This window comes from Hypanus sabinus, chromosome 7 (genome assembly GCF_030144855.1).
Source record: "Hypanus sabinus isolate sHypSab1 chromosome 7, sHypSab1.hap1, whole genome shotgun sequence".
In the NCBI taxonomy this organism is placed as follows: Eukaryota; Metazoa; Chordata; class Chondrichthyes; order Myliobatiformes; family Dasyatidae; genus Hypanus; species Hypanus sabinus.
In genome coordinates, this window is record NC_082712.1 from 128027131 (window position 1) to 128042640 (window position 15510).

The following is a 15510-nucleotide window of genomic DNA, read 5'->3' on the forward strand; positions in this document are numbered from 1 at the left end:
GAAAATATTTATGTCAACTGATTTTAAAACAGGAGTTAGGACTGTAAATTCTGTTACAATATTCTTTAACCTTTTGTCTTTAGGTCTGCTGAAATTCCCTTTAACAATTTGAATTGAATTGATTTTATTTCTTACATCCTTCATATACATGAGGAGTAAAAACCTTTACATCTCCATCTAAATGTGCAATTTATAATAAATAGTATGTACAACAGGACAGTCAATACAACATAGAAATACAATTGTATCAGCATGAATTAATGATGGCCTGGTGGAAGAAGCTGTCTCTGAGCCTGTTGGTCCTGGCTTTTATGTTGTGGTTTTGTTTCCAAGATGGCAGTGGCTGGAACAGTTTGTGGTTGGGGCGACTCGGGTCCCCAGTGATCCTTTGGGCCCTTTTTACACATCTGTCTTTGTAAATGTCCTGAAAAGTGGGAAGTTCACATCTACAGATGTGCACAGCTGTCCACACCACTCTCTGCAGAGTCCTGTGATTGAGGGAAGTACAGTTCCCATACCAGGCAGTGAATTTAACATGCATGACAGGACTTTTTGTTCAATTTGTATTGCTCAATCTTGATTAATGAGATTCTTAAAAGGGAGTTTTGGACTATCCTCAGATACTTAACCAGAATTTCACAATAAATAGTTTTTGAAGTGTAAACTGATTGGATTACAGGTCCAATGATGGCATGAACATTGACTTCTCTAACTTCCATTAATGCCCCTCCTCCCCTTCTTACCCCATCCCTGACATACTTAGTTGTTTGTTTTTTTCTCTCTCTCTCTCTCTCTCTGCCCATCACCCTGCCTGTTCTCCATCTCCCTCTGGTGCTCCCCCCCTCCCCCTTTCTTTCTCCCGAGGCCTCCCATCCCATGATCCTTTCCCTTCTCCAGCTCTGTATCACTTTCGCCAATCACCTTTCCAGCTCTTAGCTTCATGCCACCCCCTCCGGTCTTCTCCTATCATTTCGCATTTTCTCCGCCCCCCCACTACTTCCAAATCTTTTAGTTTCTCTCCTGTCAGTTAGTCCTGACGAAGGGTCTCAGCCCAAAACGTCAACAGTGCTTCTCACTATAAATGCTGCCTGGCCTGCTGTGTTCCACCAGCATTTTGCGTGTGTTGTTTGAATTTCCAGCATCTGCAGATTTCTTCGTGCTTGGATGACAGGTCGACCTTCACTAATCTGGCACCTTTGGGTCCTAAGGATTGCCGGATTAGTGAAGATGCCAAATTACAGAAGGATCACATTATGCAACAGCTAACCGCCTCATCATAACTTTAAAATATCATGTAAATCAGTACAAGTTAGATAATAATGAAACAGAAATATTAAATGAGTAGCAAGTGAAATTTTAATGCACCAATTTAAAATAAAGGGTACAGGTAAATGTACAGGAATTAACTTGAACAGAAAAGTTGAGCACTTCTGCTTCTAAAGTGAGACGTTTAATATACCTTCAGGCAAAGTTACATGTCTGCAAGTGTGGTGTTGTCAGGATCATCAACATCTTCATCTTGAAAAATGAGTGAAGCATCAGGAACTGGTGCTGAAATTGGCACAACAGTTTCTTCAAAAACTGTTGTTGGTGGCAGCACATCTGGGTGAGCAGATGTTGACAGCACTGGATTTTGAAGGGTTAGCTCCCTTGTTGCACTTTTCCTAGCAATATTTTGAACATGTCTTTTAAGGTAAGCTGTTTCATATATTTTGGCCTCTCTCTGATTAGCTTATCCTGCAGCATATAAACACCCATTATTTCTTGCTCAGTTATAAAACATCGTTGCTCTAATTCTTTCAGCAATACACCTGTCAACTTAATTAGCCTGTCAATAGAAAGTCTCTCTGCTGCAACTTCCTCATCTTCATCACTGCTTTCTTCTCCATTAGAGCAGCCTAGCAAAGTCACACAATCTCTCGATGCGTTATACCCTATTGGCGATTCTGCATCTGTTGTTGTTAGTGTTCTTGGCGTACATCTCCAATACAAGGCACCTGTGTACACCTGCTCGGGGCTTAATTTCATCAGAGACTAACCTGTCAACAAACGCTGCTGCTGCTTCCCTGTCTGCTGAACGTTTTTGACCACACACTGCACAAAACTGTAAGCCGTGATGCTGCTTGAACCGATGAAGCCAGCCTTCACTATAGTCACACTCATAATCTAGTCCTAGTTCTTCATGAAACACTTTTGCTTGTTCCTTCACCATATCTCCAGATAGTTCAACACCTTCACTTACATGAAGATCAAATCACGTTATCAGCGCTTTATCTAGTTTCGAACTTCTTCCGTCTTTCATTGTTTATCTTATGCAGATCTGTTTCTTTGAGCCACTATCAGCAAAAAAATGTAGCAGTTTTTCTTTGTTTCTTTATATCGTACACTGTGGAAGAACCAATGATGTAACACTCGCACAAGCTTATCACCGATACACTACCGTCCAGTTTTTTTGAGAGTTCAACCTTATCTTTAATGGATAATGTGCAGTGTCTTCACTCCACAGCATGAGGTGCATTTCCTTTACTCACTGGGGCCATAATTGGGGCTAAAAAAGGGCAAATGATATTAATAAATGCAGGGAAACAAGCAGGAATCACCTGTCTGTGCTTACAAGAACGTGCCAACACGTGAACAGATCTAGCACAACCAAAACAATGCGCAGCAGATTGGTACAGTGGCCAGGGAAATTTGAAATTACAGTTGCACGGAAAATTTGAAATCAGTGCTGGATTATCGAAGGAACCAGATTACAGGTAGTCGGATTAGTGAAGGTTGACTGTAGTTGTATCCAATTTTCCTCTTGATTAAGCTGTTTGTTTAAACTATCAATGTGCTACAATTGAACTCTAAGAGTTAACTGTCCATGTTATCTTCATGAATTAAAATACCCTTGGAAAAGTTTTTTTTTAAAAGGACCAAGAATTGTTAGAGATTATTAAAAAAATAAAGTAGCTATTTATTTGTTTTACTTATTTACTTTACCTCTCTAATTTCCTGTCAACATGGTGTTGGTTTGTCTTATGACACAATAAGGATAATATGTTGATCATTCCATACATCATTCCAATGTTTTACTGCTGTAGAGTATAAATGTAAAGGATCCTGAAAACAAAGCCAGCAAAAACAGTTAAAACATAGAAACATAGAAAACCTACAGCACAATACAGGCCCTTCGGCCCACAAAGCTGTACTAAACATGTCCTTACCTTAGAAATGACCTAGGGCTACCCATAGCCCTCTATTTTTCTGAGCTCCACGTGCCTGTCCTGAAATCTCTTAAAAGGTATCCACCTCTACCACCGTTGCTGACAGCCCATTCCATACACTCATCACTCTCTGCAATTTAAAAAAAACACACCCACCCCTGACATCTCCTCTGTACTTACTTCCAAGCACCTTAAAACTGTGTCCTTTCGTGTTGGCCGTTTCAGCCCTGGGGAAAAAGACTCTGACCACCCACACGATCGATGCCTCTCATCATCTTATCTGTAAGTTCATAGAGGCTAATGTGAAAAGCAAATTATCAGTAAAAGGCAAACATAACTCTGTAGAACTGATGGTTTGGACTGAATTAGACCAGTCAGTAACTATAGTTAGAATCTAGGTTTTTACCATGTGTCTTTTTAAGGTGGCTAATAATTTGCACATCAGCTTCTCCAAACAAAGTGCAGACCACTTGCCAGCTCTTTTGATGACCAGCCCAAGCTTGTACACAGGTGTTCTTTGAAATAAACATTCCTCTTTGGGAAAAGTTACAACAACGCCTGATTGTTTTGGTGCATGTTCTTGATTTATGAAGGGCTTTCCACACTATAACAAGTAACGGTTAAGGTTAGCATAAGCAGAGGTTGAAATCCTAGCTGAGTTGGAGAGTGCTAACTTACATGGTGGGAAAGTGGTTCAGATAAAGTAAATGAGAGTGGGGAGCTAATGGGGAAAAAGAACAGTGGAATAAGCAAAGGAGTTGGGGGGAGCATGAGATATCAGTAAGTAGACATGAGAAAGGGAATAGGTTAATGGTGTGAGGATCTGAAAGAGAGGTATCAAACTGGGGGAGGAGGGTAAAGAGGCATGGGGTGGGGATAAATAGGGAAAGAGTAGGAAGTGGGGAGTGAAGTTATAGAATAGTAAAGCTGGAGTAAAGAGTTGGGATGTTTGGAAAAAGGTAGGATGAGGAAAATTGGGATGCGGTCAGGTGTGTGGAATAGTGAATATAATGAGTGGGAAGAAGAGGGACAGATGGATGGTGAAAATGTGAATGAGGGTTTGGGGAGAAAAGCAGACTGAAGGGATTGGGAAAGTAGTCTGGAGTCGAGAAAGGTGGGTAGAATGGTAAAATAATAGGGCTGGGACAGAAGTGAGAAAGGAAGTCAGGATGGGGAAAAGGAGATCAGGGGTGGGAAAGTGAAGGTGGGTAAGTTGACAAACAGTGAGCAATATGACTGTAGGGAAGAGTAAAAGAACATGAAGTGTGTGGTGAAGAGCTGTAAGAAGGAGCATCTTGGGTACTTTGTTTTTATCTGTTATGAAAATGTAATTATTCATAAAACTATTTTATTTCAGATTATTGCATTGATATATGTGTAAGTGTTCAGTTGTTTTGCCTGAAATTCCTGAACTCTGGATTGCTATCTGATTTTATGCATTGAAATTAGTCTTTAGGTAAAGTAACTTTTTACGGAAATGTAGCCTTTTGTAAGAGACACATTATACATTAATCCCATTTATTCACTCCACATTTTCATCAATTCCACCTCTTCCCCCAAGATCCTAGCATTTATCTCCATAAAAGGGGCAATTTATGGTGACCAATTAACTTACCAACACGTACATCTTTGGGCAGTGGGGGGGGAATTTGGAATACATGGAGGAAACCCATGCATTCATGAGAAGGACAAAGAGATAACATCAGAAGTTAGGATTGAACCCAAGTCATTGGGGCTAAACTATTCCAATCTTTCTAAATAATGCCTAAATGAGTATCAATAATGTTTTCATATCCACTATAATTTCATGCACATTTTCTTTGCATTTGTTGCTTATACAAGCTAGTTAAAGTTTTGTGCCTGTTACACACTTGCAACCAGTACTTCCCTTCCTGGCCATTTTGCCAATCTCAAGATCATTTGATGAAATTTGCAGTGCACAAGTGTAAAGGAGAATGAAATAATTGTTATTCCAGATCTGATGCAACACAAGAAAAAAACACAAAGATAAAGAACACAATAAATATATAAGATAGCCTCTATAGATTGATTGTATGTCCATTAGAGTGACTTGAGGCATAAGAGTGTCTGTACATAAGGAACAGGAAATGATAAAGTGGCGGTGGTGGGGAGTGTTTCATACCGACATTTTATACTGCTTCAACGTAACATCCCAACTCCCGTTCTCAGTACTTTGATTTATGAAGGCCAATGTGCCAAAAGCTTTCTTTATGACTTCATCTAGCTGTGACACCACTTTCAAAGAATTATGGACCTGTATTCATTTGTTTTACCACACTCCTCAGTGCTCTTCTGTTCACTGTGTAAGACTTACACTGGTTGGTCCTATTGAAGTGCAATACCTCACACTTGGATGTATTGAATTCCATCTGCCATTTCAGCCCATTCTTTCAGCTGGTCTAGATCCTGCTGCAAGCCATGATAGCCATCCTCACTGTCCACTACACTGCCAATCTTGGTGTCACCCGCAAATTTGCCAATCCATTTAACTGTATTATCATCAAGATAGCTGATATAGGTGACAAACAACAATGGACCCAGCACCAATCCCTGCAATACTCCGCTAGTCCCAGGCCTCCACGCGGAGAGATAAACATCTAATTCCACTCACTGGCTTCTCCCACAAAGCAAATGTCTAATCCAATTTACCTCTTCATCTTCAAAGCCAAGTGAATGAACCTTCTTGACCAACTTTACATGTCGGACAATGTGGGACTTTGTCTCACTGCTACAGATTCTATGTCCATCTCCTAAATAAATACAGATGTACAAACGTTTGTAAAATATTCAAGTAAGATTTCCTCTTCCCCCATCTCTTTTGGCTCTACACATCGATTACCATTCTGATCATCCAGAGGACCAATGTTTTGGGGCCATGACAGGTTGTGCAAGATGTACACTCCCAGGAGTTTGAAACTGCTTGGTTTCTTCTGCTGTGCCACCAACAGAAAGAGCAGTGTAAATGGTGTGAATTCTCGTGAAGTTGAGAACCATTTCCATTGTCTTCTTGACATTGAGGAAGAGCTCATTTGCCTGGCACCAGGCCTCGAGCTCTCCCACCTCCTCTCTCCAGGCCATCTCATTGTTGTTGGTGATGAGCCCCACCATTGTTGTGTCATCGGGGAACTTGGCAACGTGATCACTCAGGTGTTTGGCTGCGCAAGGATCTCATTCTTCAATACGTGGCAACCGTCAGGTAAACAGTGCTTCTGTTGTTTTTGGCATTCTTTAACCAAAATATAGTATTAATGGTAAGACTCTTGGCAGTGTGGAGGATCAGAGGGATCTTGGGGTCCAAGTCCATAGGACACTCAAAGTTGCTGCGCAGATTGACTCAGGTTAAGAAGGCATATGGCGCATTGGCCTTCATCAACCATGGGATTGAGTTTAAGAGCTGAGAAGTAATTTTACAGCTTTATTGGACCCTGGTCAGACCCCACTTGGAGTACTGTGCTCAGTTCTGGTCACCTCACTACAGGAAGGATGCAGAAACTATTGAAAGGGTGCAGAGAAGACTTACAAGGATGTTGCCTGGATTGCCCTATGAGAATAGGTTGAGTGAACTTGGCCTTTTCTCCTTGGAGCGACAGAGGATGGAGAGGTGACCTGATTGAGGTATATAAGATGATGCATTGATCATGTGGGTAGTCGGAGGCTTCTTCCTAGGGCTGAAATGGCTAACACAAGAGGACAGAGTTTTAAGGTGCTTGGAAGCAGGTACAGAGAAGATGTCGGGGCAAGTTTTTTTACACAGAGAGTGGTGAGTGCGTGGAATGGGCTGCCAGCAACGGTGGTGGAGGTGGATATATTAGGACCTTTTAAGAGACTCCTGGATAGGTACATGAAGCTCAGAAAAATAGATGGCTATGGTTAAACCAAGGTAATTCTAACATAAATATATGTTCGGCATGGCATCATGGGCCAAAGGGCCTGTATTGTGCTGTAGGTTTTTTATGTTTCTAAAAGAAAAAAACTGCAATAGATCCTGCTGTTCACATTGCATTACTCAAGGCAAAAATTGACCTCACTCCAAATGAAGGGACCCGCTGCGTCCCACCAGGTTTTTGTGTGTGTGTTGCTTGAATTTCCAGCATCTGCAGATTTCCTCGTGTTTGCGACTTCAAAAGAATTATTTGATTTTGTATTTTGAGCATTTCATCAAATGGCCATCTGTCTTTAAACATTTCAGTAACTCAAACAGCATTTTCCATATCTCATAAATACTTCATAAATACAATAGGCTCTGAAATATTTCAGTATTTGCAAGATAACAAAATGTCCCAAGACAACTAATGAGAATGCTATCAAACACTATGTGGGCCACCTGAGGATCTCATATTAAGAAGCAGTTATGGGAAAAGTGTTATATACCTCTATAGAGTTCACTTTTTCTGTGGACTGCCACTTTAAAATTCCAAGAGACACACTGTTGGATTTCTACTGACTACAAAATTGCTTGATTACTATGGTGAGAGAGGTGGAGTTATTTGATGGACAATGAATTGAATGTTTACATTTTTTTCTACAGCTTGTTTTGAATATACAAGGACACAGGGACACACACAGTTAGAGATGAGATGGTTTTGGTCAATGGAAGACACCAATGAGTAGGGTTGCTGGTTTAAACTTTCAGTAGCCCAAAGGGGTGAGTTGAGATCGATCCAGAGTATTGATAAATGACTCTCACCAGTGCTGCAACTAGAAGTTTGCAGAGAGGAGGGGAGAGGAAGGATTGAAACTGAAGAAGCCTAGTGACAAAGAGATGACTGTTTAGACTCTCTCTCCAAGCAGCTCGTAAGGGTGAGTTTGGTTCCATTCTAATACGAAAGTGTGATTCACATAGTTAATCCACAGGAGTGGGTTCCCTAGTGAGGGGGAAACCTTTGTGAATATCACTTACGTGTTTACCCTTGTTTGAGTGTGGTATTTCACTGAAGGCGGCACTCCTGTGGCAAATCACTGTTGGAGTTGCATCGTATGTCGTGGAACTGGATCAGTGGCTATCACAGTGTGTGTAAGGGTGACCCTGTGAGAACTAATGGTGTGTTTAACCCTTGCCAGGGTTAGTAGTTTTACCACTTGAAGACGGTACCCTTAGTGGAGTCTCATTTGACTAACTTGAAGGATTCGGAGGACAACGGGAAGAACGATGACACCTGTTTATTTGGATTACAAACTTCTCTCTCACCTCAATTTCGTGGATTGAACTGAACTTTCTTACATACCATCGTAAGATTGTAACTCTTGCCACCTGAGCTTGAATGAGTTTGGGAACTTTATTTTTTTACACCTGTATATGCATAAAACCAGACTCCAGGTGTATTCTATTGCTGCTGATATTTTTACAGGGTTGCCTGTACGTAACAAGAGAGATATAGACACATGTTTTAGAGAAAAATAATTCAGAAAATAAGATGATGGTAACTGACAACACATTGACAATAGTAAAATCATTAGTTTCAGTGATGATTAAGAACCTTGAATTGCAATGGCACAGGTCTCTTGGAGGATTATGGTTATGAAGGAGATTATAGTGGTAGGGAGAGGTCAGGCTATAGGAAAAGACAACTGGTGAAAGGACAACCTGCTGGTTAGCACATGGACATCATTTGGGTTGTCTTCACATTTACAAGTACAGTAATTGAAGGTGGGAGATTGTATCCCCATTACTAGCCAATGGCTTCAGTAACAGATGGCCCGCAGTAGGGGCAGAGATGTCTTGCGTTAAGAAAATGTGTGCAGGCAATCATCCTGATGGACATGTATTCCAATGCTCATATTGTTCAATGTGACCTGGTTCAATTCAAACATAGAAAATCTAGAGCACAAATATGGTTACTCAGCCCTTTGAGCCTGCATCACTATTTAGTACGATGCCTCTTCCATCTCAAAAACATTACCACTTTCTCATATCATTTGATGCCTTTTGTGTTGAGAAATCTATCCACCTTGTTGAGTATACTCAACCACTTGACGCTTCTAGCTTTCAATTGGAGAGAACTCCACAGATGAACACCCAACACACGAGTATGATATTAATGAGGAGATGGTTTACTAATGGGTGAGCCAGATGATGAACTGTCAGGATTTCTGAACAATTGGACACTAGATTATAAGAGTTTTACATAACAGGCCCAGCCAACCCATTGCAGTGCTCCCATCCTAGGAATCATTCTTGTGAAATGAAAGCAGAAATGCTGGAAGAACTCAGTCAGGCAGCATCTGTGGAAAGAAGAATCAGTTGATGTTTCGAGTCCAAGAATTGAAGCATTTTGCTTCTGTTTCAGATTTGAGCATCTGTAGTACCATTAGCCTGCTAAGCCTTTGCTGCACTTCTTACATGGCAAGTGTATTCCTCCTTTTAGTAGAAATCAAAGCTGCACACAAAGCTCTACACAAGATCTTGCCAAATGCCTGCATGATTGTAGTAAGATATTCTTGCTGTTGTACTCAAAACCTACAATAAAGGTTAACGTGCCGTTTGCTGCCTTAACCGCTTGTTACCCCTGTTGTAGTTGGATATCTTCATCCCCTTGTACATCAACATTTTCCTGTCTATTATCACCTAAACAACACCCTGCCTTTCTGCTCTTTCCAAAATGGATAATTAAACATCTATTCAAAGTATACAGCATACTGTCACATTATTCTACTTGTGTACAAAGGCAGTGCAGTTTCAAAGCTCCGGCAACCTGGGTTTAGTATTCAGACCTGTGTTCCTGTTTCTGTGGAGTTTACATGTTCTTCCTGTGACAGCATGCAAGAATTCCCCCAAGTTTTTGGTTTTCTCCCACATGCAGAACTTATACTGTTTGTAGGGTTAATTGACCACAACAAATCATCCTCACACTTGGTAGGTGATGTGTCCTTTTTTTCCCAGTGCTGATGAAGGGTCTCAGCCCAAAACATCAACTATTTACTCTTTTCCATCGATGCTCCCTGGCCTGCTGAGTTCCTCCAGCATTTCGAGAGTGTTGCTTTTTTTAGCCACAGTCCAATCACTTTTATTTTTGTGTTTTTGCACCTGAATGGATTGTTTAATTATAGCAGTTCCTGCGTATATTCCTTAAATATTTCCCACTGCTTGCTCACCATCTTTCAATGAAGCTCCTTGAGCCATCATATCTATCTCACTCCTTTATACCCACAATGTTTCTGTAGATTTAGTACATTAATTTCAGATTAAACAAATTCACTTTCAATCTTAATGAGGAATTTTATCTTGTTATGATCGCTCTTCCCCAGAAGACCACACTCAAGGTAATCAAAGGACAATGCCTTGTATTTTGTACAGCGTCTTTGAAAGCCTCAGAAGAAGTAAAAGGCCTTTACAGCTAAATTCGTACATTCGTCTGTAGCCATTGGTAGAAGACGGGACTGTAATTGTTAAAATTGTGCATTGCAATTCCCAGGGACAGAAATGTGATAATGGGCAGATAATTGGATTTTAGTAAAGTTTATTTATATTAAATATTCGTCATTAGCATTTATATTAGCACCTCTTACGATACCTGAACTGGGAGAACTTTGTCTTCGAGACAATCTCCTAAAGCTGTGTTGTTCAGCGCACAGCCAGCAAACGCGACCGCAAAGGCTTGCCCCTTTAAGAGTTTTTACTTTCAACCGGTAATTGAGAAACAATCCCTTTAAGATCCCAAACACGCCAACACCGAAGCCAATCGCCGATTCTAATTGGCTTTCGTTACGTATTCTGATGTCAGTGCGAGCCGGACTGGGCGGTGTCCAATGGGACGTGGTCTCTTTGGTGTCCGCCATTAGCGCGCGGAGGTGACTGAGAGGCAGCGGGCAGCACCAACGACGGGGGGCAGGTGAGGTGGCGAATGGCGTCGGTGGCGGAGTGAGTGAATGCTAGGCGTGTTGATGGAGGGGTTGTGTGTGTGCGGGCAGGTTGGGGCTGACCGGAGACAAGCAGGTCGAGCTGATTTCTGAGGGCCTGGGCTTCAGGCTTCCTCTGCAGTTGCTCTCAGCGCGCTGCGCTAAACTGCGGGCCACGCGACACTCGGCGGAACACTAGTTGGAAGGCGGGTAGAGAAACGGGGTAACTTGGCCGGGGCTTTAAATCCGTGAGTTCGGGCACTGAAGTCACTATCGCTGCAATAGGGTTCTATTTCATTCCAGTCTCTAGTTTCTCGCTCTGCAATTTGAAGTTGCAAAGACGACGTCCTCGACATGATTTTTTTTAAATAACAATGTTATCAGATACACAATTTGTTAACTTGCACTAAGGGTTGTTAATCAATGAAAAGTGTGGTATCTTTAGCTGTAAGTTATCCCGAAGCAATTGAAGTCGTCCTTGTCTTTACTAAGTAAAATTGGAGGATTTGACTATTGTCTAAGACAGCTCTACATAGCAGAATACATTAGAAGCATTTTAATGTTAGAAAATAATCAAGAAGTTATAATGAAGGAGCAATTTAAGCAGTCTTTGTCACCAGAAATTTACAAGCCAATTCCTGAAATGATGAGTTGGTTATAATCTGCTCTAATACCTGGGGTTTTGGAGGGGTCTCAGCGGATTGCAAAACTAAGTAAGTACGTTATTTGGGAAAAGGTGGAGACATAAAACAATAAACTATGGGAATTAGTCTATCCTCTGGTAAATGGTGGGATCATAATGTAATGGTGGTACTATAAGAAGGTAATGATGGGACTTTGTTTTAAATCATTACACAGTTGACCAGTGTCAATGTGGCTTTCTGAACTCCAAATTAAAAGATCTGATGTTGATAGAATTAACAATTCTCAAGACCATAAGACCAGAGGACAGTAAAAAAAAAACCCACTGAGACAATCACAATTCCCACCTTATTTGTGGTGATTACCAGGAGCATTGTGTATGAAGGGCCCAAAATATTGATGACAATCCTGACCACCCATCCTACAATCTCTTTGATCCACTGCTATCAGGAAGGAGGTACAAGAGCATCAGGACTAGGGGCTGCCAGATTGGATACCAGCTTCTTTTCCCAGGCAGTGAGACAAATAAATACCTTGCCACCACTGAGGTCTTGTCACTGGGACAGTGAGCTGTTTGCTGTTTACCTGTTCTGCACACGTGATGTGCATTTTGAATTGTATCTTATTAACTTATTTGTGGCAATATTTAGCTTTATGATGTATTGTGTGTGCATGTAGTCCAGAGGAAAGTTGTTTCATTTGATTGTGTGTATATATGTACAGTCAGATGACAACAAAATTGAACTTGAAACAAAACTTATGGGAAAGATTAAAGGGACGAAAGAGAAAGGAAGGAAAAGACGGATGATGGAGACAGCAGCTAGAGAACTGGAAATGAATACCAATGAATTGATCCACTTGACTCGAAACAAGAATGTCTGGGCCAGGCAGTCAAAGCTCAAACTGGGCACAGCACCTGATTAAAGCCTATTCCAATATTAACCTCGAGACCGGTATTTTCTGCTTTGCTGAGTTTTCTGAAGGTGTAAAAATGAGAACCAGTAAATAGGAGTGCATTTAATGATGTGCCCCTCAGAAGGTAACAGCGTAGAAAGCATTGGGAGTAACATATTGGAAAGGAAAGGGAAATGACTATGTAATTAAAGATTTTGGGGAAAATGAGGATAATCTTTTACTTAGCAATAATTAAAGAGTGCAAAAGAAGTTATTGTTCTGACCTCACCTGTAATCTACGCTAGTACTTGATATAAGGGACCAAGTGTACAGTAGGGATATTTGCTGATGACCCAAAAATGAGTGGATTAGAAAGTTGTGTGGAACTTGCAAAGGGATGTAGATGGGTTAAGTGAATAAGCAAGAAATTGCCAGCTGAAGTATTATGTTCAGAATTGTTGGGTTATCCAGGAGACATGAGATTGCAAATGCTCAAATCAGGAGCTAAAAACAGTTTATTGGAAAAATTCAGTCAGTAAAATATCATTTGTGGAGACCAAAGGATAGTTGATGCTTTGGACCATGACTTTGCTGTAGTTTGCCTACTGCCACAACAGGCCTACTGTGGATGCAATCTTACTAGCTCTTTTTGGCTTTGGAGCCTCTGAACAACAGCAATACCTATGGCAGGTTGCTGTTTACAGATTGTAACTTAGCATTTGACAATATCGTGCCCTCAATACTAATCAACAAACTTCAAAACCTAGGCTGCAGTACTTCCCTTTGCATTGGCTCATCAGGAGATCTCAATAACTGTAGATAAGTAATAACATCTCACTGACAGTCAAAACAGTCACACCTCGAAGATACTTGCTTACCTCACTGTATCCTACACTCATACTGGTGTGGCTGGGCACAGCTCAAATGCTATCTGTAAGTATGACTTAATATTTTGCTTGTCACCAGAATCTCAGATGGTAATGAAGTGTACACATGTGAGGTAGATGGGCTGGTTGAATAGTATTGCAACAACCTTGCACTCAACGTCAGCAAGACCAAGGAATTGATTGTGGACTTCAGTAAGGGAAGATGGGAGAACATGCACCAGTTCTTATTGAAAGCACAACAGTGGAAAAGGTGAGTAGCTTCACGTTCCTGGATGTCAGCATGTCCAAGGATCTATTCCGGGCTGAACACATTGATGTAATCACAAAAAAGGCACGCTAGTGACTATACTTCATTGGGAGTTGAGATTTGGTATATCACTAAAGACCTAGAAAATCTCTACAAGGATATTGTGGAGAGCATTCTGACTGGTTGCATCTCAGCTTGGTATGGACCTTCCAATGCACAGGATCATAAGAGGCTGTGGAGGGTTCTGGACTCGACCAGCTCCATCATGGGTACTACCATTGAGGACATCTTCAAAAGGTGGTTCCTCAAGAATGTGGCATCCATTACTAAGTGCACTCACCAGTTTAGACATTACTATCATTGGAGCAGAGGTTCAGGAGACTGAACATTAATTTCTCTAACTTCTGGTAATTTCTCCCACTTCCTTCTTTTCTCTTTCCTCATTCCCCATTCTGGTTTGCCTCACTCCTCACCTGTCTATCACCTCTCCCTGGTGCCCTTTCTTCCCTTCCATGGTTGACTGTCCTCTTCTAGTTGATTCCTTTTCCAGCTCCTTAACTCTTTCATCTATGATCTCCCAATCTCTTCATCACGCCTCCTACCCACCTTCCTTCCTGTCACCTGCCAACTTGTACTTCCCCCACACTTTCTTGGTTTGGTTTCTGTCCAGTCCTGATGTAGGGCCTGAGCTTGATATGTCAACTGTTTACTCTCCATAAATGCCTCCTGTATTGCGGAGTTCATTTTGTACATGTTGCTCAAAAATTCCAGCATCTGCAGAATCACTCAATATTTTAGAAGCAGCTTCTTTCCCTCCATCAGATTTCTGTTCAGTCCATAAACACTAAAGAGGAAAGCAAGTTAGTATTATTTATTGTAACTTAAGTAGCTTTGCGTATCTTGGACTGTACTGCTGTCATTAAACAGCACATTCATGACATATGTCAGTGATAATAAAAATGATACTGATCGAAACTAGATAACTGGGTTCTTGATCCGGGACCTCATTAAGAAAGCTTGTCTGTCCCTTCCAGCAGTGTTCTTACACACTGAGTTCTTCCAGCAGTTTGGTTTTATTTTGTGAGGGTATCCACTTTGGAGAGAAAGAAGAAAATACAGATGATCTAAATGGAGTGATTGACAAAATGTTGCAGTACAAGAGTCTAAGGGTCCTGGTGTGTGAAATGTAAAGAGGAAAATATGCAGGTACACTAATGAAATATACTTTATAGCAAGCAGTAAACAGTGTAAAAATCGGGAAGCTTTAAAGCACATTTATAGATGCATGTGACATTATAGTAGAGTTCTGCTTCTGATTTGGTTTGCATTTTTAAAGAAGGGGCTCCAGAGGTTAATGCCGAGAGGATTCATGAAGTTGAATTGTGAGATGGAGTTTATGAGGAAAAATCATCAGATTTGTTTTCACTGTCCTCTGATGTAAAATTTGTTTTTCAGCAGTGTACAGTGCAAAGACATAAAAATTAATATGATCTAAACAGTGCAACAGAAAGTAACGTGTTTGTGCACATGGACTGTTCCGAAATCTGATGACGAAAGGGAAGAAGCATTGAGTGTGTGCATGCAAGCTCCATATTTCCTCCCTGATGCATGTCCCAGCTGATGAGGCCCTAAGTGATGCTGCCTTTTTGAAATGTCCTCAATGGTGGAGCTGACTGAGTCCATAACCTTGAGCAGCCTTTTGTGATTTTGTACAATAAAGCCTCTATACCAAGCTCTGATGCAACCAGTTAGAATGCTTTCCACCATGTAAGAG

At 41.1% G+C, this 15510-nt stretch overlaps 1 protein-coding gene across 4 annotated transcripts in view; it reads left to right on the top strand.

Moving 5' to 3' along the window:
• Positions 1-10956: 10956 nt before the first annotated feature.
• The window catches only part of nap1l4b (nucleosome assembly protein 1-like 4b), a 121458-nt gene continuing 116904 nt past the window's right edge, over positions 10957-15510 (top strand). For 3 of the 4 annotated variants that reach the window (XR_009513293.1, XM_059975560.1, XM_059975556.1), the window contains exon 1: positions 10957-11059. The gene's annotated coding sequence lies outside the window, so the exon portion shown is untranslated. Of the gene's footprint in view, positions 11060-13717; positions 13740-15510 lie in introns of those variants that run through there. The other variant, XM_059975559.1, reaches the window with a different exon arrangement.